Source organism: Halichoerus grypus, chromosome 1 (assembly GCF_964656455.1).
Source record: "Halichoerus grypus chromosome 1, mHalGry1.hap1.1, whole genome shotgun sequence".
NCBI lineage: Eukaryota > Metazoa > Chordata > Mammalia > Carnivora > Phocidae > Halichoerus > Halichoerus grypus.
In genome coordinates, this window is record NC_135712.1 from 34,221,365 (window position 1) to 34,244,462 (window position 23,098).

The 23,098-nt window shown below is 36.1% G+C and overlaps 1 long non-coding RNA gene across 6 annotated transcripts in view; it reads right to left on the bottom strand.

Moving 5' to 3' along the window:
• Positions 1 to 1,557: 1,557 nt before the first annotated feature.
• LOC118528430 (uncharacterized) overlaps positions 1,558 to 23,098 on the bottom strand; it is a 68,400-nt gene continuing 46,859 nt past the window's right edge. For 4 of the 6 annotated variants that reach the window (XR_013443101.1, XR_013443096.1, XR_013443107.1 and 1 more), the window contains 3 exons: positions 7,701 to 7,783; positions 7,151 to 7,350; positions 1,558 to 2,162 (listed from right to left, as the gene is read on the bottom strand). This is a non-coding gene — a long non-coding RNA (uncharacterized LOC118528430). The remainder of the gene's footprint in view (positions 2,163 to 7,150; positions 7,351 to 7,700; positions 7,784 to 23,098) is intronic. The other 2 variants (XR_013443112.1, XR_013443097.1) reach the window with 2 other exon arrangements.

Genomic DNA, 23,098 nt, shown 5'->3' on the forward strand with positions numbered 1-23,098 from the left:
CTTAAGAGAGAGAAAGATAAATGCTTTCCACGGTGTAGCAGAGATTAGTTTTTGGCTTTTCCAATTTCACTTCCCTTTTTGAATTGAACCTTGAGATTTTTTTGAGAAAGTACCTTCTCCAGTATGGTCTGCCATTGCCATATTCAGTAGATGGCATAGAACCTGAGCTAGGCCAATCAGATGCTTTCTCGTGAGCAGGACAGAGAGACCAGAGATAATTGGAATCCATCCACTCTAAAGGCTATAACTCACCCAGATTGTTACTCTCCCTAGACTTTTGTTGCGCTTCTTGCTTTCTAGCCTCCAGGGGCTAATTGACCTGCTTATTTCCAAGTCCTATGTTCACAGGTAGCATTCCATTACTTCGGTAATTGCCTTATTTGCCCAATAAATTAACTTTTGCTTAATTTAACCCGAGCTGATTTCTGTCATTTGCAATCAAAATTCCAAAATTCATACACAAGGGGCACCTGGCTGGCTCAGTTGGTAGAGCATGCAACTCTTGATCTCATGGTTGTGAGTTCAAGCCCCACATCTTAATGATTAGAACTTCTAAATATCTCTCAGATCTGTATACAGGACTCCTATCTCTACCTCCACTGCTCTGCACGATGATCATTTCTCTTCTGAGATATTGCAAGGATTGCCTGAAAGTTCTGCTCATACTCGTGTAAATCTATAATTCATCTATGGCCACAAGAAAAATCTTAATGAGGGCGCCTGGGTGGCTCAGTTGGTTAAGCGACTGCCTTCGGCTCAGGTCATGATCCCGGAGTCCCAGGATCAAGTCCCACATCGGGCTCCCTGCTCAGCAGGGAGTCTGCTTCTCCCTCTGACCCTCCCCCCTCTCATGTGCTCTCTCTCTCTCTTTCAAATAAATAAATAAAATCTTTAAAAAAAAAAAAAAAAAGAAAAATCTTAATGAAATAACAATTTAAACATAACACACTCTGCTTTTAAACACTTCGGAAGGCTCTCAGAACTCTTAGGACAATATTCAAAATCTTTAATATGCCCTTTACTTCACATTGCTCTTCCAACTCTTTCAACTCCAGGAAGGATCTGTTTCCTTCCATCACAGCACCTCTACACCTACCTCTGCACATTTTGCCTGCTGGTCTCTCCCATCTTTTCTAATTAAATCTTAAGCATTCTTCAGATGTCAGCTAAATATCTTGTCCCCAGAAACACTTCCTATCCTCACCAGTTAGATCAAATCCCTCTATTATACTCTCTTCAGAACTATGAACTTTTCTTGACACCACATATCCCAGTGGTGTTTGATTAATTATTACTCCTTTTCTCTCTCCCAACAATGGAGTCTAAGCAACATGAGGTCAGGGACAAAATCAATTGTTTTCATCATTGTTTCCCTAGAACTAAGTACAGTGTCTGACACATGTTAGGCATTTTGTAATTAATAAGGTCAATCTTCCCTGTGAAAATATGAATTCCTTGAGGACAAGAACTACAATGTCTGACGTAAGTGTTCAAATACCAATTATTGATGTACCTTCCATTTGGGCTAGTAAGGGAATTCTTTATGATAACCACTGATGAAGGTTATAAACATATTTATTATTCAAAATCACGAACACATTTTGACCACCTTCTTATACTGCATAATTTTAAAAAGTTATTTTCAGATTCCTTTTGATTAATCAGACTCCAACAAGCCAGGCAGGCAGTCAATGATATTTCATCAACAATCTATGATATTCTTCTTTGACAGAGAACATTTCAGATAATCTGAAATCACCAACTTCAGCAAAACAATTAAATTTTCCATTAACAAATTACTTTATTTGAAATGCTTATTAATAAACTCTTAAGATACTTAAGTAAAACCTCAAATCAAATATCAGCCTTATCCCAATTAACTCCCACCGATATACCTTTCATTTTCTGGAGGCAAGCTAGAAGTATAGATTCAAATTCAAATCCCAATCCCAATACCAATATTCACGATCCTCCCAAGGACCCCTGTACTTGATGAGCCTTGGTCTGCTCTTATTTTTCAGGGTTTTCCATGGTGCTCAGATGCTGACTAGTGTTGATGGTTGTTTGTGACTGAAGATGACCCACAGTTCCCACTTGGTGGCACTGGCTTCCCCCAGGGCATAGCAAGTCTCTTCTTCTGGTAGTATTAGTTCTCACCTGAACTTCAGAAAGATCCAAAAACAAACAAACAAAAATGTTTCAGTAAACCAAAGGACCTTAATATCCATATGATACATAAAGTCAGGGAATATATTTCTATTGTGTACAGATGGTATATCTAGTAGGCCCTGAATAAATACTTGCGGGATTAATAAATAAACTGTAGTGGAAAGAGACTCATTCCTCTCCAGTCATATTTTGTTGTGCCCCTGGTAGGAGGGAGCTAGAGTAACTTCGTTTAATCTAAGCAGGAGAGGTAGTCAATTTAGGCCCAAGAAAGGTTTATTGCCTGTAGATACTCTATTCTGGGGAAAAAAAAAAAACCCACACAAAACAAAATAAAAATTCAAAAACTAAATACCTAACCTTCTGCCTACTAAGAAATAGCCAGGGATTCAAACATGCTTTCAGAAAGCAGCTATAACATCATCACTCCCACTCCTTGTCAGTTCAAACCTGCTCTATTGGACTAGTCATTTCCTAACCCTTAGATGAAAGAGAATGTAGAAGTACGCCTTTTCTCATTACTCCTAGATAACAAAATGTGCTCTGGACAACTTTGAAGAACTAAACACATGTTGGGGTTCAGTAGTCATTGTAGCTGATCCATCAAAGCTTCTGCTGATATCTAGCAACCTGTCATAATTTCATTAGAGGAAATTTTCCTGCAGGTTCTTTGTGTCAGCAGGAGCCAGGCTTCCAGATCATGAATACATTCTTGAAGAAGATATCTAGTGGGCATTCAGGAAAGTGAAACTTGGAATATTTCCTTCTATACAGGAAGCCTGTGAACTTTATTGGTTAATGTCTGCATGGCATGAGGGCAGTTAAATTATTCATAAACTGGGTTAAGCTTTGATTTGATCAGCAAGAAGTATGTATAGAGGGTATCTTTCAAATTGAAAATAACCCTCTTTCCTAGGTCCTTACCAGGGCTGAATTAGACCCAATGGGAAAGCACTAGAAGAAGGCTTTTACATTCTCTAATTTTATAATTCATTGTCAATCAAGATTAAGCACTATCAATGCAGATGCTCTGTTTCATAGGCCCCAACAAGCTGATAAGACATGTGGAGATGGGCTGCCAGCCATCTCCCAAAGATAGAGAACCATTTCCCTTATAGAAGAAGGCTGGCAGCCTAGGGCTATCCCATGCTATAAGCCACAAAAGTTATGATTTCACCACCCCACATTTATCTTTGCTCCTTGCTAGATGAGGGAGATGGATGGGTAAAAGTTTCAGAAGGAAGAGTCAGAGTTGCAAACAGCAGAAAGAAGCTATTCTTTCATCAGATATTCAAGTTTTTTGGGTTTTTTTCCCCCAAGGCACAAGATATTAACCACAGGGGTTGGGGTATCGTATAGGGCAAGAGTTTTACTCTGGAGGGTTGACAGCCATCTTGTGACATTTGAAGCTGAAGAAGGAAGCCAAAACAAGGAGAAAGACGTCAAACAATATGGAGGATATTTAGTCCATGATGAAAATGTTTCTGCCTCAGACCACATTGTGCCCATTGTGCCCAGGTTTATTCAATTATGTGAGTCAATAATGTTTCTCTTTTACTTACTTTAGTTTGCTGTTTTTTCAGTTCCATGCATAACTGACCTAAGATCTACCAAGTATGGTATGTGGGGCTTAGGTATCTTACTCCAACTCCAAAAACACAAATCCACTCACTGAGGAAAGATAAACAATGGCATCTGGTCCAAAAACTCAAGGAAGACCACTAGAGGAAGAGGGTGACAGGTAGAAGTTCTCTGCTCTTCTTATTCCTTCGCTTTCTCACACTTGATGATAAGGAGGTCTTTTGATGTTTCACTGTGATTATTTTGAAAGACTTAGGCCTACTCCTACCAAAGACATGAGGACATAGTTGCTGTCAACTACACCTGAGCCTACCCAGGATTTTCCACATGACCTTAACTTTAAAGCTCCCTGCAAGGATGAAGCCAAGGCCCCAAGATCCTGGTAAAGAAGACGCAGATAATTGGAAAAGATGTAGAAGAAACTAGGGTATGGGGGTTGGGAAGCAGCAAAGAAAAAGAGAGTATGTCAGAGAAAGAGACGGTTTCTGAATGTCCATTTTACCTAGGCACACCCTGTGTCCACTAAGAAGTGACAATGTGAAAAGAAAAGAATGTTTTGTATCATCTACATTCTCCGTGTGCTTTCTTTTTTATGAAAAATAATATTGTGTTCCCTCTGCTAACAGACTGTTCCTGCAAAGCCTTTTAAATTGTGCAAGTCATAGCAAAGCAGTTAGAAAATAAACAGTCCTAGAACACGTTTAAATGTTTCTTCTCTACTCTTTCAGCATTGAGTCCCATTTCTGGCTCCCTTTGGGGGTGTCTTTGCCTCTTTTATAATAAATCAATGATTACATCTAAAGGCTATATATATCATTTTCTCCAGTGAGGCTTTAAAATGGAAAAAAAAATACCTGTTGCATATATATATGCATTACTTTCTACAGTTGTCCATCATAAAATTTGTGCCAGAATCTATACTTGGTATAATATATGAAGGACCCATTTGTCTATGTTTTGAGCAAATTTCTTCTTGCTTATCTGTTTTGATACTTCTTTTCCACCCCTCCCTGCCCCTCAGAATTGTTTTGCAATGGAATTTTACATAGAAATTGTACCAAGAAGTCAATATTTCACTGTTGGCTTTAAATGCTATAATTATTTATGATTAAAATAACTATATATAAATACAGTGCACACTAATAGCTCAACATTTTACAGACAGATTCTAAAGCAGCTTCTTCTTAAGGAGCAGTGGAAATTTAAATTCCTTCCAAATACAGACACCACCGATTCATAAAAACGTGGAGTGGAAAGAAAGGAAATGGGGATATATTATCTGCCCTGTGTCTGGAGGGCAGTTGTTTTCTCCCGACTTGCCAAGGAGAGAAGTGAACTGAAAAAAAGCTGCTTACCCAAAGCTGCCATGGGTATGTAGATGCTTTTGGAATTTTTCCAGAGATTTTAACCAAATATTCAACCCATAACAAGTATTCCCTGTGGCACTGTTGAAGCATGCTGCAGTTACACATTATAAATGGGAGCCAAATCACACACTTATGTAAAATGACTGGTATAGCAGAAAAACAAGTTATGTATTTAATAAGCAATCTCAAGCTTGTAATGTAGTGAAACCCACTTGTAATTTCTTTCATAGTTGTTTTTTTTTTTTCCCTTTGCACATACTGTTCATTTTTAAAGTCTTCTACAAGGCTTTTATAAAAATCAACTTAGTCAATATGCCATCACTCCAATTTTCTTTGCCCATTGCTTTGGAAAACGGTACTTCCATTCACAAATATTAGTCATATCAAAATGCATGAAATGTGGTTGTACAGCATTCCTTAAAGCATGGTTTTTACTTATAAAATATGCACTTTAAAGAAAGAAACCCTCCATACGTGCTTATACTCCCTAGCGGCATGCTTTCTATCCTTCCAACCTGTAGGATACTTTTACACACAAAGGCCATTTATCTGCATTTCGTCTACCAAATGAAGGCTGTTACAGTTCATCACACTGACATTTACTACCCCATGATTCTGAGTGCCTTCACGAAGGAGCCTAATAGGTATTTTTGCCAATTAAACATAAGGTTATTGTTAAAAATTAAAATCCTGGATGTGGCAGTCTATTCTGAAATGGCTACCTGGAAATTCTGCCAGCATAGTTAAGCTGTCCACTCAGAGGTGAACCTATTCATTGTGGCTTTCAGCAGACCCTTCACTAGTTGGGTTCCCTCTCTCCTGAATTACTCATTAATTCCTATGACATTTCACTTTTCCTTAATTAGATAATTATCTAACTCCATTTGAGCTCTTTGTAAATGTGTTTTCATGCATCCAAATCCTCAGAATGCATTGTTTTCCATCAGAGAGGGGAAAAAAATTATATTGATAATTAATTTTCCCATGGGACAACGTTATGAGAAATTTTTCTCTCATCAACACTGATTGAGAAGAAAACAAGACGGTATTTTGCCAGTGAGTGCACATTGGCTTAGATTTACAGTGTATTTTAGATTTATTTTTAACCTTGGCTTTCTATTTGAGCCAAAAAAGATCATCTTCTTCCCGAGGATTTTTCTCCTCTTTTGCTGATTAGCTATAGAATGAGGAGAAGCACCTGATGGGCCACATTAAGAAGGATGCTAAGCGGTTTACAAGTCTCAGTAATTAATGACTATTTTTATCACAAAGAATATAGACTGGCTTCTTCCATCTATCTGAGACTCAATGTAAGCCCCTATAAGCCTCAATGCAGCATAATTGGTGCGATAGAGCTGAAAATGAGATGGAGGATATAATGCGGCTTCGGTAATCCTGCCTTTAGCTAAAAGGGAACAGTAGAAGCCGCTGGCAGCCTCCAGTGTGGTTGCCACTAAGATTTAAAGCCAACCAGCTGTCTAGTGTTCCTTGTGAAACCCACATCACTGTTTATATCCCTAAATAGAGTTCAAATGTTCTTAATAATTATATTTATGAGAATGATTTACTGTGGTAGACAATTTGTTTCCCAGCCTTTTGGCTCTAATTTGGTGTTTTCTTCGATTAGGAACAATCATGGACCGTGTACTTGTGTCAGTTTTTATTCTGACCACCCTGTGCTTATAATGGGCTCTCAAACCTCTTCAGATGAACAAATGGGTTTTGCTTTCTCAGTGCTGTTATTAAAAAAAACCTACTCTCTTGTAAATCGTAATATGCTAATAATGGGTCTGGGGACTCAATCGGGAAAATGAAAAAGGCTATGCATTCATGAAGGCATGCTAAGTGAGAGCACGGGAAGTGCTGGGTAATGTGTTGGTTTTAGGATTGTGACCATCCCTTCCACAGCCTGGGGAGTCCTGAAATGTGCAAACCAGCCATAATCACAAATAAACAACTGGTCGGTTTCTACTGTATGACTGGAAAGAATGCTCAACGCAAAAAGGCAAACAAAGGGAGGGGATGGGGATACCTACTCGGAGGTTGAGAGAGGAGTCTCGGGTATTTTCAGCTACTTCTTTGAATAATGTGTAAGAATTTCACTCATGTTCTTCTTCACAATGCTGGCACTACCAATGGTAACAATAAAGACTGGTTTCTTCCAAAGAGGGCTATTGTTGGAGACCAATTAGCAGCATCTCCCATGAATATCATATAGCAGTTGCAAGCCACCTCCCTGTGGATATCAAAAGTTAGAAAGTCTTTCTAAAAGCATCTCTTGAGGCTATTCAGAAATCAAAAGATACATTGAAGAAGCCAAATGGAAGGAGATTAATCGGGAGTGTGGTTACATTTAACATGATAGTGCAGATAACTCCAATGGGATAGAGATATACATTTTAGTTCAAATTATTATTGATCTACTATGAATTACTGTCATTACAAATAATAATTATAGGAATTATTATAGATGATGAAATCCTATGTTAGGATGGAAGTCCAAAAGGCTACCTATTTCATTATCCCATTACATATAACATGATGGTTCCAATGTGAGCTAGTCTTCTGACAGATGTTTTCTCCTACCCAGTTCACAGCTAATGGAGTCCTAATTCGGGAAACAAGTTCAGGAGGAGTCGTGGAGGAAGGTCCAAGAATGGCTCCAACTGCTGAATGAAAAATGAAATGAAACAAAAGTAAAATTTGAATTCACTCGGCAAACAAAACACTCATATAACCAAACAGATTGGATATTATCTGTTATTTTCCTCTGACTATTCCCACAAGGTTAAAGACTTTGATAATCTGAATTACACAGTTTCCTGTGATATAGAGATGAGTGCATAAAATTTCATTCCCTTTAAAACATAAAGCCAAATAGTATTAAGATTCAAAGTTAAAAAAAAAAGAAAGCTTCAAAGTTCCAGCAGCTAGGGAATATTACAGAAGTGATGGAGCACAATGGTCAAGATTACTGGACTCTAGAGCTAGATTGCCTGGGAGAGATTCTTATTTCTGCAAATTTTCAGTTGTTTTGTAAACTTGGGCAAGTTCTTTACTTAATTTGTAAAATGTAAACAATAGTACAAATTGCCTTAATAGATTCTCAAGATGATTAAGTTAGTGCACAGAAATACAATATTATTTAGTAAAAGAGTAAAGAGAAGCCTGAACATGTACGTCACTTTCCCAAGATCACACACTTAGGAAGTAGCGGGGCTGAAACTAGCTTGTGATTCAGACATGCACTCCACGGGAACTCCGCACACTGACTTTATGAAAGTACGGATGATTCCGATGAGATCGATTCTGGTGATGGCAGTACAGGTAAATGTAGGCACAAATAGGAAAGGAAAGGAAGATACAAGACAGGTTCTGAACAAGTAAAATGAAAGATGAACATAGAAAGGATTAGAAGATCAAAGGAAGGTAACTAAATGTTCCACAGTGGTGTCTGCCCCTGTCTTGATTAGAACTATTATATATTAGATCAGACACTTTGACTAAATCAACGTGAACAACTGCTTCAGGTGAATAATGTACAACTTATACCTGCATTTAGTTCTTTCCTGCCCTGCACATCAATGACACTTTTCATGCAGGGTCCCGAAGAACTGCTAATCCCTCAGTCTCCTCCAACTCGAGTACAGTCCTGCAACTGGCTAGTTGGTCTACTTGAAACACACCAGCATTCCTTTTAAGTAGATTTTCAATAGTATAAAAAGTAAATACCATGTTTGCCTTCTTTATAATTGTTCAGTTTCATGAACTATACATACTATCAAAAAGTTACTGGCTATTCTACATAAGAATGCTGATAATGTGGAACATTATGTCATATATTTGATTTATTAGTCCTTCCAAAGAATTTCCACCAAACATTGTCTATGCCAGAAATGTCTTCTTTATTGTTTTATATTATCAAATGTCACATGGAACGTTTTGAAATTATTATTATTATTATTATTGTTTGGCATTTTGGCACTCCTGCACCTGATTTAAAATGATTTCCTCACCAGATAACCTTAGCTACATCTGACTCAGAACAATTCTCCCCATTTTCTACAGGATTATCTTAGTATTACATGGTTCTGTTGCTACAATATTATTGCATTAAAATAATAATGCACCCCAGATAGGATTCCAGATTATAAATTTTTAAGGCAAGAAAATAAATCACTTTCCCAACCATCCTAGGATTGAATATTGTCATGAATTTATTGTTATTTGTGTTTAGAATACCTATACACCAAGCTTTACTTACTCTTTTGCTTACTTCCTGTTCAGTCTCAGTTTTATAGAGACTTTTGTTACATATTCTGGTTACTGCAGAATTAGAATTGATGGGTAGCTGTTAATAAAGGCAAATATCTACTCAGTGATAGAGAAAAAAAAAATTACAGTGGTCTCTGATTGGTGTAGATACACAGATGCCTTAAAAGAACAAGACTTTACTGCTATTAGAAACATTTAGGAACACTACATCAAAAACTAATGTGTAATGTATGGTGATTAACATAACATAATAAAATAAAATTTAAAAAAAAGAAACACTTAGAAGAAGCAACAGATCTATCACTAATACTGTAGAGAGGATTCCTGAGTCAAATGAAAGGTTAGAGAAGGGTCCATTAAGATTCCAAAATTCTATATGAACTCATAATAGATCAAAGAAAAAATTTCAAAAAAAAGAAGTAATATTTTTTAGTATATTTTCTATTTGAAATTTGGAAATCAAGTTATTGGGTTATCATTGTGTAAAGGCAATAGTCTTGGACTCTGGAGACCAAAGGACTTGACTTTGAATGCCAGATTTGATGTTTATTACTTATGTGGAATTGGTAAATTTACCTTACCCTTTGGAAGTACTTTTTTTTAATTGGTAAAACAAGATTAATAATACCTATTACATAGGCCATAATGTAAGAATTCAGTAAAATAACCTTTTTAATGCTAATATAATTCTTAGCAAAGAACGAGTGCACAATACATAGCTGCTATTACAACACATATAAATCAGTAAAAATAAAACTTTTAAACACCCATACTACTCAGAATGTTTCAAAAAGTTGTAAAATGCAGGATGCCTGGCTGGCTCAGTTGGTGGAGTGTGGGACTCCTGATCTCGGGGTCTTGAGTTTGAGCTCCAAGTTGGAAATAGAGCTTATTTAAAAGAAAGAAGAAAGAAAGAAAGAAAGAAAGAAAGAAAGAAAGAAAGAAAGAAAGAAAGAAAGAAAGAAAGAAAGAAAGAAAGAAAGAGAAAGAAAGAAGGGAGAGAAGGAAGGAAGGAAGGAAGGAAGGAAGGAAGGAAAGGAAGGAAAGGAAGGAAGGAAGGAAGAAAGAAAGTTGTAAAATGCAATTGGGCTATGGCTGTATATAGAAAGGATTCATTTATAAAATAATTAAGTCATTTTTTAATGAGATCAATATATTCACTCCTATGTTTCAATTATGACTTCTTGATCCGTTAATATTTCTTTGTTTGTTTATGTCATCTAAATCTTTATCTTGACAGCCTCTGAAATCACTTTAAATGAATCGAGCAATGTGTTTTTTCTTGTTTGGCAGATTTACCTTTTTGAAAAGCTATAAATTCAGAGACCATTAGCATTGATGGATCTGAAGGAAGTTGCGGGGGCAGTGGAAGGGGAGTAGAAGTATTCACTGAAAAGAACCTGTTTAGTACCGAATACAGAAATAAATGTTGGCATATACAAAATAAAAGCTCTAAATAAATGCAAGGAGAAAACCAGCCCTGAGATTCTAAACACTAAATAGAAAATTAAGAAACCAAGGAACCCAACAAAAATAACAAAATAGGATTTATGGGATAATTAGTTCAAACTGGGGATTATGCCCTTTTGAAATATTCATTTTAAATTCATTCATTTTTATATTTGGATTATAGAATCTTAGCATGGAAGAACGAAGGTAGCATAAAGTTATCTGGTCAACCCCTCTACCTATATCAGGATTGAAGCATTTCTAGAGAATAATGAAGACAGGTAACACAGATAGTGGACTACATAAAACATTTGCCTTGATCCTAAGCCATTTCAGAAATTATTTATTGGAGAAGAGCTACTTATTCATAATTTATAAATTACCAGCAGACATCAGTTATTTTTTATTTACTAAGGTAGTGGGCAATAAAAGCTTATTATATTTATAATATTTCATTGATTTAATTGATCAGTGTTGAAAAAGAAAGAGAAAATTAGTATCTCCAAACAACAGATGTGTTGAGAAAACTGCACTCAGCCAGAATACAAAACTCAGATTCATATCTTCTTAATTTGTATGTATGTATGTAACTATATATTACTTATGTGTTTATTTTTATTTCAGCATAGTTGACACACAGTGTTACATTAGTTTCAAGCATACACCATAGTGATTCAACAAGTCAACACATTATGCTATGGTCACCATAAGTATGACTACCACCTGTCCCAAAACATCGCTATTATCATATCATTGGCTATATTCCCTATGCTGTGGCTTTTATTCCTGTGACTTATTCATTCCATAATTGGAAGCCTGTATCTCCCACTCCCCTTCACCCATTTTGCACACCCCACCCTCTGGCAACCATTTGTTTGTTCTCTGTATTTATAGGTCTGATTCTGCTTTTTGTTTGTTTGTTCATTTGTGGCCTTCTGTTTTTGTTTATGTTTTTTTGGATTCCACTTATGAGTGAAATCATGTTATTTGCCTTTCTCAGTCTGACTTATTTCATTCAGTATAATACCCTCTATGTCCATCTATGTTGTCTGATGTCCTTTTTATAATCTCTAAGATTTGTTTCTATCAGAGCTTAAGTCACAAAACATTAATAAAGCAGAAAAAGTTTTCTCTCTTTGATTCCCATGTTACTAAGTTGCTTCACTACTCCATTGACAATACTCATTGTCCAACATACGTCTGTGGTTCTTCTACTCTGTTCTCTGCCCTATGGTAGCTGAAGCTTGTAGATTTGAAAGGCAAAATAAAAATACCAATGGTTTCAGCCTTTCCCTATCCCCTTCTCTCTAAAGATGTTTCTTGCTCTACCTACAAGTTTCTTCCTTTTTCTCAATGAGGAGCATTCTGTAATTCCAAACAAATCTTTGTATTATTGTGATGCAATATTATGGGAAAACTGGAATAAACTGCACTAGAGGCTAGAAGATTGGGGAAGGCATTTTTTTAGGAGATTCAGATGTTGGGGTTTGATACTGGTTTTGCTAAAGGTAGATAGGAGAGTCATATCACTATGAACCTACTATCTTCTTGTGGAGTTTGAGACATGGAATAAACTTAATTTATTTTGACATTTCTTTTTTGTGGCCTTTTTTTTTTTTTCTTTGACCAACACAAGACTAAAGACTGGATGCTTAAATTGTGGCTAAATTATCTACACAACTACGTTTACTCCCGGTTTGTTGAGTTCTTACAATCACAAATGAAGAGAACTGTAAACAATGTGGAATATGAAGCACATTGGTACTGTTTTCAGTAAAACCTGCCCAGTGTAGAATCCACCCCACTTATGTAGCAGTGGTAGTCATCTGTGCGGTAATGCTATTACAATGGTGCTTGGAAATTAAGTGTATAGTACAGGTTGGATCACATGAGGACAATTAGATCTACCTTGGGGGTTAGATTTTGAATCAGGTTTAGTAGACACTTATGTTGCAGACAAACTGAAAGGTCATGAGGAAAGGAACTCTAATGAATTAAATATAAGAAGGCTAAATTACATCTGCAAGTTCAACTGAGCTCCAGAGCACTGCATACCATTTGCTTTGCCTACTGACACTCATTATATGAGTGCCCATAATAAATGAGCTTGCATACCCACAAAGTTCTGCCTGGCCTACTGGTTGGCATACCTGCCTGGAAGAAAAATCCAAGAACTGGGAAATGGAGAAATCTCTCTTCTGAGACTTAAAATGGCCTAGGATGAAAGTAATTGTTGCAGCCTGACCTTTCTATCCCCTAAGAGGGTAGTGAGAACAGACACATATAATAAACATTATATTCCAAGCTCATCACATATATCATCTTCTTTAATGCCCACAATGACGAAATGCAACATGAACTATGTTTATGTTTATGAATGAAGAAACTATGATGTTCAGAATTAACATTTCCCAAGTCACACACTAGTTTTTTTTTTTTTTTTAATTTTATTTATTTATTTTACAGAGAGAGAGAGAATTAGCGAGAGCAGAAACACAAGCAGGGGGAGTGGGAGAGGGAGAAGCAGGCTTCCCACCAAGCAGGGAGCCCGATGTGGGGCTCGATCCCAGGACCCTGGGACCATGACCTGAGCCGAAGGCAGACGCTTAACGACTGAGCCACCCAGGCGCCCCCACAACTAGTTTGTTTTAAGGCCAGGGTTTGAACCAAGTATAACAGGGTGGTTTATTTATTTATTTATTTTCATATTACAGTATACTCTTTCAGACTTCTTCCCTTGCTTTCATTGCTTTTCCATCTATAATAATATGCCTCTCTAGACTTTCTATTCTTTGTTTTGCTATCACAACTATTTTAAAAACAAGGGCAGTATTATCATTACTGAAATACTATACCTCATAATAACTTGCTGGAAAAAAAGTCTAACGCTGTGGTTTATATAAAACAAATTATCCTAACTATCGTATTTTGTCCTAAATTCAAATAGCCAGATAACTTAAAAACTAATTTTTTCCCCAAGATTGCAATGTCATTAATGAAGATCCTAAATTGATGCAAGTTTTCTAAGTGGTTTTGAAGCCATTAAGGAAATATTAAAATATCTTTAATATGGTATTGGTGTTGTGTATATTTTTATTGCATTATAATACCCGGAACAATTTTCAATTTATTTATGGTACATATTGTTATTCTCAGCCAATTCCCTGATTGTGACTTATAAATGAAAGTTTAATAGAATTGTCTTTATTCAAAGCTACTGGGTCACTGAGCTTCTCCACTGCTTTTCTGTACTAAAATATTTACTTTTAAAGTCCTAGAAATTATAGTACGCAGTGAGAAGAGAAATATTCTTTCTACCAGGGTTGCGAAGTTTCCAAATATAAATTGAAATAGAATCTGCATAAATATTTAAATGCTCCTTGGCCTATTATTATCCTTGTGTTCATAGTATGAGATTCATCTGTGAAAGGAATCAAAGGCTGAATTTAAATTCTCTACCAAGATAATTACGCATTGCATCTAATTTTGAGGGTAAGTTATTAAAGAAACTGGGGTCATCTACTTGTAGAGGACAGACGTTAGCTAAAATCAAGGTATGACCCTTCCTGTCACATCTTAAGATTAATATCTTTCCCTCACGGTCTTTGTGCTTACTTTCTTGCTGCATTAACCAAAGAGTTTCCAGAGTGTCCATTGAGAACTGATGTCTATTTGCATACAGATTCTCACTGTGAAAAGTCATGTGGTCGTGATTCTGAAATAATCCTGGTGGGTGAATGTGGATACGACCAGTATTCTCTGGTGATGATTTTAAGGGATTCTGAATGGGTCAGACGGAACTCAGGCTTTTAAAGAATTTCGAATCTGTATCTACTCCTGGATGCTAGCTGCCAGCTCCAATTTCTTTACTTTAAAGGACTAATCTCCTTTTAAGGAAGGGCATTAACTCACCAGAAAGGAAATGGTGTGCTTGTAATGACAAATGAACATGACTCTTCTCTTCTGATAGAAGGGCACTTGTTCTGTCTAAATTGTATATTCTTTTGTAAACAGACTCTCCAGCCCTCTGGCTACAGGGATCAGTGCCCTGTGCAGATGGGGCCAGACCTGTATTCAGAAATGTATGCACTTGATTTATATTAAAGTTTTGATATTTAACCTTCTGTCTAAACCTTACATCAGGGCCCTAGGGCAAGGACAAATGTCTTCATCTTTTTAAATTTAAAAATTTGTTTCAAACTATAGAAGAGAAATTAAAATCCCAGAATGATTTGAGTCTGTGAGCATAAAAATAGCCCTCTAGCATAGTATGCATTTATAACGGGAGTCATAATCTAAGGATCAGTCTCACAAAATGAGAATGAGAATCAAAAAGAATTAGAGGGAAAAAGTTGTGTCTGTAGAAAGACATGTATAAAACCCTATGAATGTAAAAACCAAGCCAACCCAATTAAAATTCAAGCTTATTTAAATACATCTCTATACCCTGTTCTCCAACATACATACAAATACACACATAAAAAATACAATATAACCTAAAATTATGCTATTTAGAATTTTTTAAAAGTAATTACAGGACTTAACTCAGACAGCAGCTAGGGAAATTATCACAGGTTGTAGCTACTGCCACCATAAGAATTGGTTTCAATTCAGCCTTTAATGAGATCAGCTATTTCTATTCATTTTCATGGGTACCTACTTCTGTAATGAAAAGGATTAATTTGAAGTTCCTAGAAATGCATCACCTAGCTCATGTTGGAGGGTAGCTAGTCTGCTGGCCATAAATATAAATTCTTCAAGTAGTAGGTTGACTATTTCATTAAAACTCATGATGTTTTAGTATTTCATATGCAGAGCCATGCAAAGGTTGTATAAAGCAGGGTTTTAATATAGAATGTATTTGAGGAGGAAAAGCTGTCATGGAAAGGTGATTGTTAGTTACTCAGAGATGCATGAGTGGGGGTTGGAGGTGCTTCCTTTGTCAAGCAAGTGCAGAATAATCTCGGCATCTCAGGTGTCTCCTCTTCATAGGACAGGCCCACAAAACATATCCCCACATCTAACATAGCCAATACAAAGGCAGGAGAAGGCCTCTGCGGCCTGGCTCCCATCCAAATACCCAGGTTATTAATTTTTTTTTCACTTTCCCCTAAGTAAAAGTAATAATGATTAGAGGGCGGCATTTGCGGTATGGGAGAAGGCAGTGCACATAGTAGGGTTACCCAGACCTCTAGGGGTTAGCCCCCAATTGGATGTGGCCATTTCCCAGCGGTCCTTCTCCAGCCCCGTAATCAATGCCTTTCAGATAGACAGTGTTGGCAGCAGCAGCTCACTGTCATGCTAAATGTGGGGGAAGCTGCAAAGCAAGCATCCGGTCCATAAAGCACAATTCGTCCATAAAGCACAATTCGTCAAGAAGCCTGCCATGACTCAGAACCCTTGTATAATGTAAGTTATGCCTAGGTAATGATCAAGCAAGGAATTTAGCCCCAGTTCAATCAATTCACTGAGGAGCAAAAAAATAAAAGAGAGCCAGTCTGGCTTCATATGAAATCAGGGGCAATTGGTGTCCTGGACTTTTTCACTAAGAGTGTTACAGACATGTTTTCCAGATTTCTAGTTTCCAGGTTGAGAATTGACCATTAAGCACATCTTAAAATATCAAAACTTATTTATAAAATAATGATAAGCCATAGAATTTTTAACGTGAAAATTTTGTAGAAAAATGATAAAATGTATACTTCCTTGAACATTATCTCCAGAAGCCCTTTTGAATCTTAACACAGCATTCATCATCTTGCAAGTAGATAATAACCTACAATGATTCTTGGCCCTGCTGCAGAGATCCCAGTTTGAGACCACCGTCCTCTGTGACATCCGTAAACCAATGACAAGACAAGATCACCGCTAATGATGTCCTGGACAGCAATCAGCCATAAGGTACTGAGCCCATCCAGGGTTATTGTCCTCCGCCACACCAGAAAGGTAAGGAGGGAAATTTGTAAATGATGTATGAATCCTTTTGTTGTACCTAACAGACGCAGAGTGTTTATCTTCCTAAATTTTTGTAAGTCTCCTGTCACTTACTGTCACTTATATAACACCCCAGGAAGACAAAAGGAAGAGGAAAAAAGGAAGTTTAAAAAAAATGTATCTTTCAAGCCATTGTACGAAGGAGTGTGGGGGGAGGGGTGACTGCCAAGTTTGAGTAGCTCTTCAGTGAATGTGTTGCTACGAAATGAAAAACATAAATTAATTTAGTGAGAAGAAGAGAACGAAAAGAATTCCAACTTCGTTATTTCCATAATACAGCCCAAAACACTGACTGGCTTTTTCACGCTCAAGTTTTCCCTGGTTGTTTTGTCGATGTCCTAGCAATGAAAGCCACAACTGATAGAATATTATATGGAATGGAAAAGCATTCATTTTATTTTTCAGCTTTACTGGGGGATAATTGACAAGTGTCCCCATCTTCTCTTCAATATCCAGCCAGTGTGGTTTTAACCTCTAAAAGAAAACATTTTTTCAACCTGCAGCTAAGCACAGCCCTTCTAACTATTCATAATGAAGACTTACAGATGCTAGAGCTTGAAGGACCAATACAATTCATCATATCCAGTTGGATTATTTCAAACACTAAAGCTGGAATTGAGAGAATGGCCCCATCTAAATATAACTTTTAAAATAAATCATGATTTTATGTTAATGATATAAAATGAATAAAGCAGAAACACTTTTCTCAGTTGATGATTGTGTACATGAGAAGCAATGCATTCAACATTCATGTCCCCTTATATGTCTATTTTGTTTATTATGTGGTTGAGGGCAAGGTGTGTAATAAGAGCTGTTTTTAATATTAGACCTAGTTCCCAAATATAGGGCCTCTACCTCCTAGGACTATGAACAGGCAATTACTTTATCACTCCCATCCTTAGTTCCATCCATAAAATGGGATATGAATAATTCACTGGGTGGCTATAAAGATTAAGTGAAGTAATATATGTAGAGTGAGTAGCATATTGCAAGCACTCAATAAATAGTAAATGTCATTATATTTTTACATCTACAAGCACAAAATATTTCAGTGAATGAATTAGTAAAAATCAACTTTTCCTTAATTCAAATGAGTTAAGTGTTAGTTACAGTTTGAAAAAAGTAGAACAGAAGATTAGGAGAAACTGAAGATCCAGATAATTATTATTATATTATATTATATTATATTATATTATATTATATTATTATAACTATTATTCAGTATAATTGAATTTCCATTTGTGATTAAACTTCAGATCCTTCTTAACTATGAAGATACTAGAATAATAGGTCATAATATTTGTTGTGGACAACACCAGATGTGAAAAGACTGATTATTTCTGACTAGAAGGCACCAGAGTACTCACACAGCACTTCACAGTTAGGATCCCAATGTCAGTTCCTGACTTCATATGTGAATACAGCAGAAAAAGCCTGGGCAATTTGAAACTCAGTGTATAAACTGTATTTTTGTTTTTCTGAATAGCTCATTTTCTTATGCAGTTAGTTATTACTTTAGCAAATATATTTTGAAAACCTACCATGTGCCAAACACAGTGCTAGTGTTAGCAGAAGATGCTAAAGTTAATTAAGATTGACACACACATTTGCAATTGGTTGAAAAATATTGAACAAGATGATCAGCCACCGATCCTAAAGTTCAGTGGGATTTTGATAGGTAGAGATTAAGGAGAGGGAATGACGGGCAGAAAGAATAGCACAAATAACCAGAGAACGAAAACATGAGATCTGATGTGTTCTTTCTGTCCTTTCTTTGTCAGTCAAAATCCCATTCTTTCTTCAAAATCCAATACAAATTTTAAACTGACCACTCATTTCCCCCCTTATCTTCTTAGTTGTCTTCTTCCCATAATATCTTTCACTTTGCACAAGTTAAGAGTTCTCCAGATCAGGAACAATAAGTTGCCAGGGTTTAGTTCTCCAGGACCTTATGTGATACTGGCAAATAATAGTCACTCATACACACGTTCATTCTAGAATATGAAGAGTGAGGAAAAATGAAAAACTGTCATCCTGCTATTTATAATATATATATTTGGTCTTCCTCTACCTTTCAGGCACAGAGCTCCTAAAACTCTTGGAATTTTCTAAGTGAAGAGAACCGGCAAGGTTTCTTTTGTTATGTTCATGAGTTGACGGTGGACCTCACCTAAGGACAGGGGCTGGTTGCCAGGAGAACACACCAACTTTCAGTCCCACCTCCCCAACCTCCCGGAAAGGGATGGGGGGCTGGAGGTTCAATAAAATACCAATGGCAAATGATGAATCGATCATACATATGCAATGAAACCTCCATAAAAAAGGTCTGTGTTTGGAGAGCTTCCTAATTGGTGAACATGGAGGTGCTGGGAGAGTGAGACACCCGGAGAGGGCATGGAATCTCTGCACCCATTCCCCCATACCTTGCCCTACGCATCTCTTCCATCTGGCTCTTCCTGAGTTATATCCTTTTATAATTAACTAGTAATCTAGTAACTACAATGTTTCTCTGAGTTCTATCAATTGCTCTGACAAATTAATGGAACCAGAGGAGGAGTTTATGGGAACTTTCGATCTGTAGTCAGTGCGTCAGAAGCAGAGATAATAACTTGGACCTGTGACTGGCATCTGAAGTAGGGGGTGGGGGACAGTCTTGTAGGACTGAACCCTCAACCTGTGGGATCTACCATCTCTAGGTAGATAGAGTCAGAATTGAGTTGAATTTTAAGACACCCAGCTGGTATCTGGAGAATATTTGATGCTGTGTGGGAAGCCCCCAACCTCCCCACATTGAAATTAGTACCAGAACTTATTTAGAAGCCAAGTTGACTTCTTGAATTTAAGTTTCAATGATGGGTGGTGAAAGCACAGAAACGTGGAGCCCTCTAATAACAAGGTGTCTTAATTTGAGAAGGGGATTATGGTGATTCTAGTTTTGATGATGACTGAATAGCCAAGTGAGGTTTCTGGCCAATGTTTGCATTTATAGGACTAAAATTAAAAAGGAAGCCAGGATTTTAGAAAGCGATTTGCAAGTTGTCCACATAATGCTCACTGTGTAAAAAAAAGATGAGAAGTGCTCTAATAAAAAACAAAACAAAACAAAAAACCTGAGGAACAACTATTTAAGGGATAGAAAGAAGATGAGAATACAAAAGATTGAAAAAAATTAGAAGAATAACTAAGCAAGTTTATTTATTGTCAGAGATCAAAATAGTCAAAAAGAAAGGAGAGAGATCAAGAAGAACTGAGAAAGAGTTATCAGATTTTTGACTTCTGTGCTCACAGGATACCATCAAAAAATATTTGGGGGCAGAATGAAAGTCATTTTATCAGAAGGAAAGTTTTTTTTCCATGCTGGGTATACTTAGACCTAGGAACATCATATCACAGAACAGAGTCTATAAAAAGTAATATGATATATCAATAGCTTTATGAGGAGTGAAAAGGAAGTATTTATTCAAAGCAATTTCAATATATTACTGTGATTTGCACATAGTGACACCATCTTAATAGTGCATTAGATGAAGATTTTGCACTTTCTTATGACTTTATAATATGAAATTTTTTAGAAACCTATCATTATTAACATTTTTAAAAGTTAGAAAATTTACACCGACTATCACAATTAAACTACAGTGGGAAATCATTCTTGACGCAGGAATAAGAAGCCCACATGCTATTTTGGAATCAGTGGTTACTATTTTTATTAAGAAAAGTAGATGGACTTATAAATACAGTAGGAGGAGAATCAGACTACCCACAGGTAATTTAGCCTGCATGGAGCCCGAATGTTTTGCATTTTGGAAATTGTGTATAGCTTGAGAGGGTAGGAGTGTAAAAAGTGAAGAAATGAAAATGTGTGATCAGCTACCCAATCTCCCTGATCTAGTTTGCTGTAACTATGTAATTAGATGTTTAGATTATCACTCTTAACCTTAAATTATTTCAATTCTGTTGAGAGCGGAAGTCAAATTACAAATTGTAGGATCTGGTTAGTTGAGTTGGTTTAAGACAGAATAAAATCACACTGAGGATGGACTTTCTATATTGTTATCTAATGAGCAAAGAAAACATTTCCCGTAGTAATATAAAGGTGAGTACATTTCCATGGTGAAATTAACTTAGTAATCTAGATTTATGTCCTATGAAGCCATGTAGAAGTCAGCATATTATCCCTTTCCCCTTTGGTGTAGATATTTATTCAACTATCCACTGATTTAGCCATTCAAATAATAATTGAATGTTTATTATATGTCAGGCAATCGTCATACAGTTATGAATAAGATTCATCTTTTACTCTCAAGAGCTGAAAACCTAGTAGTACTTTCTAGATTTTTCAAAAACTGTTAAAGAACATTAATAGAACAACTTTTAAAATCCAATATATATGCCATACAACTACCACATAAATATTTCATCATATTAACCAATGTTCTTAATTAGTTCTATGATGATATATCTGATGCCCATAGCATACTGAATGCCCAAAAATAGTACTCTTATGTAGTCAATATTTCTTCTTCTACTAGTTGAGGGTTTTTATGTTTTTGTTTTTACCATGAGGGTAATTTAGATTTTTTCCCAAACATGTTTCTATAAATTATGTTTATGGTTATAATTATGTAATTCAATTAAATATTGCTTAAACTGATCAAATATGATTATAAAAGTGTTTCTTTGATATTGTCTCTGGAAGAACTAGGTTGAATGCTTTAAGACTCAATAAGTCACCAATAGGGCTGAATTAGCTTCAGTAGACAGAACTTTAAACAACTGAAGGAAAAAAATGTAAACATCTGAAAGTCTTTTCTTACCTAGGTTAGATTACTTCACAGTGGTCTCTAAGGTCTTGCTCCACTTAAAAATAAAACTGGCTTTCGCATAAGATATATTATGTGTACAATTTATGACAAAATACAGTGAACTCTAATCCCTGGACCCATCCTTAAAAAAAACTAAAAAGCAAAGAACAACTTTGGTCTTATATTTAAAAAAAGTTAATGAACATGTATTTACAGGTTTTAGCTTAATAGAAAAACTTTAATGTATGCATATAACAAATTATCTCATGATTCCTCACTGTAAACAACCTTTTGAGTTAATTGACCTACTTACTATCTATACCACTTGCTTCTGATTGGAAGGCTTTTTGCTGTGCTAGCCGCAGACAATCCCAAAGATACATGGATATGGCATAAAGATGTTACGTACTAACTGCTTTTATAGGTGGATATCACTTTGTTACTTTAAAGCAGAGAAAGATGGTTTTGCTTCTCAGTGTGAAAAAAGAAATGGGAAGTGATCATTCAAATTACAAAAAGACAACTCACAAGGGCCAAAACTACTTCACACATGCCCATTTGTCAACTACTTTATAGAAATTTAACATTTAACTTGTCACATAATACCACCCAACTTCTAGGAAATAACCAAATGTGTTATTTAAACTCAGTCTGTGCTTAGGGGAATACTTTATTTTATAAAAACAGCTTTTATTGGGAAAAATAAGAAGTTAGAACTCCATAGCCTTAAGGTCCTATTGTATGCTTACATCTTAGAGGCACAACACTTCTCTCAGTTGATGGAGAAAAAGTTCACATAGGGGAGCCATGAGTTGGGTAGCATGTCTCTGGTAAGAAATGAGATATGATAGCTTGAAAATTGAGTTTTCTATTGAAAATGTTGAGTTATTTAATTCTCAGTGATTCAGAGTACTGGTAAATGTTTTCACTTGGAATGCACATCCTTGAAGGTTATGTTGTAAAAATGTCCAGAAAATAGGATCTGAACAGCGCCATTTTTCTTCCATTACATACTAATAGAGCAAAGAAAAACAAATGTGTTTATATACTCTATGCTTTATTAAACTATCATGACTTCAGTTGTTGCCTATGGCATTTTTATGTGAAACTTTTCTTATTTTACTCACACGTAGGTAAGACCAGTAATAGTCTTATTTAATCTTATTTAGTCTCCACTTATTTAGCTGACTTACTGACTTAATTAAAACATAAAAACTAAAATAACGGTTTAAACTGTAAAAAATGATGAAGAAAAATCTTCAGAGGATTTTCTTTTGTGAATCTCTTTGGAAAAGAGAGAAGCCCTATTGTACTTCGTCATTTGGTCTAGAAAAGATATATAATTCAAATTATATATTCTCTTTCTATTTTTACTTTCTTGTTTTATCCCAGTTGCTGACTTTAATAAAGTCACCATTTTATTTCAGTATCACCTCCATTTACTTTTAAATCCAATTGTTT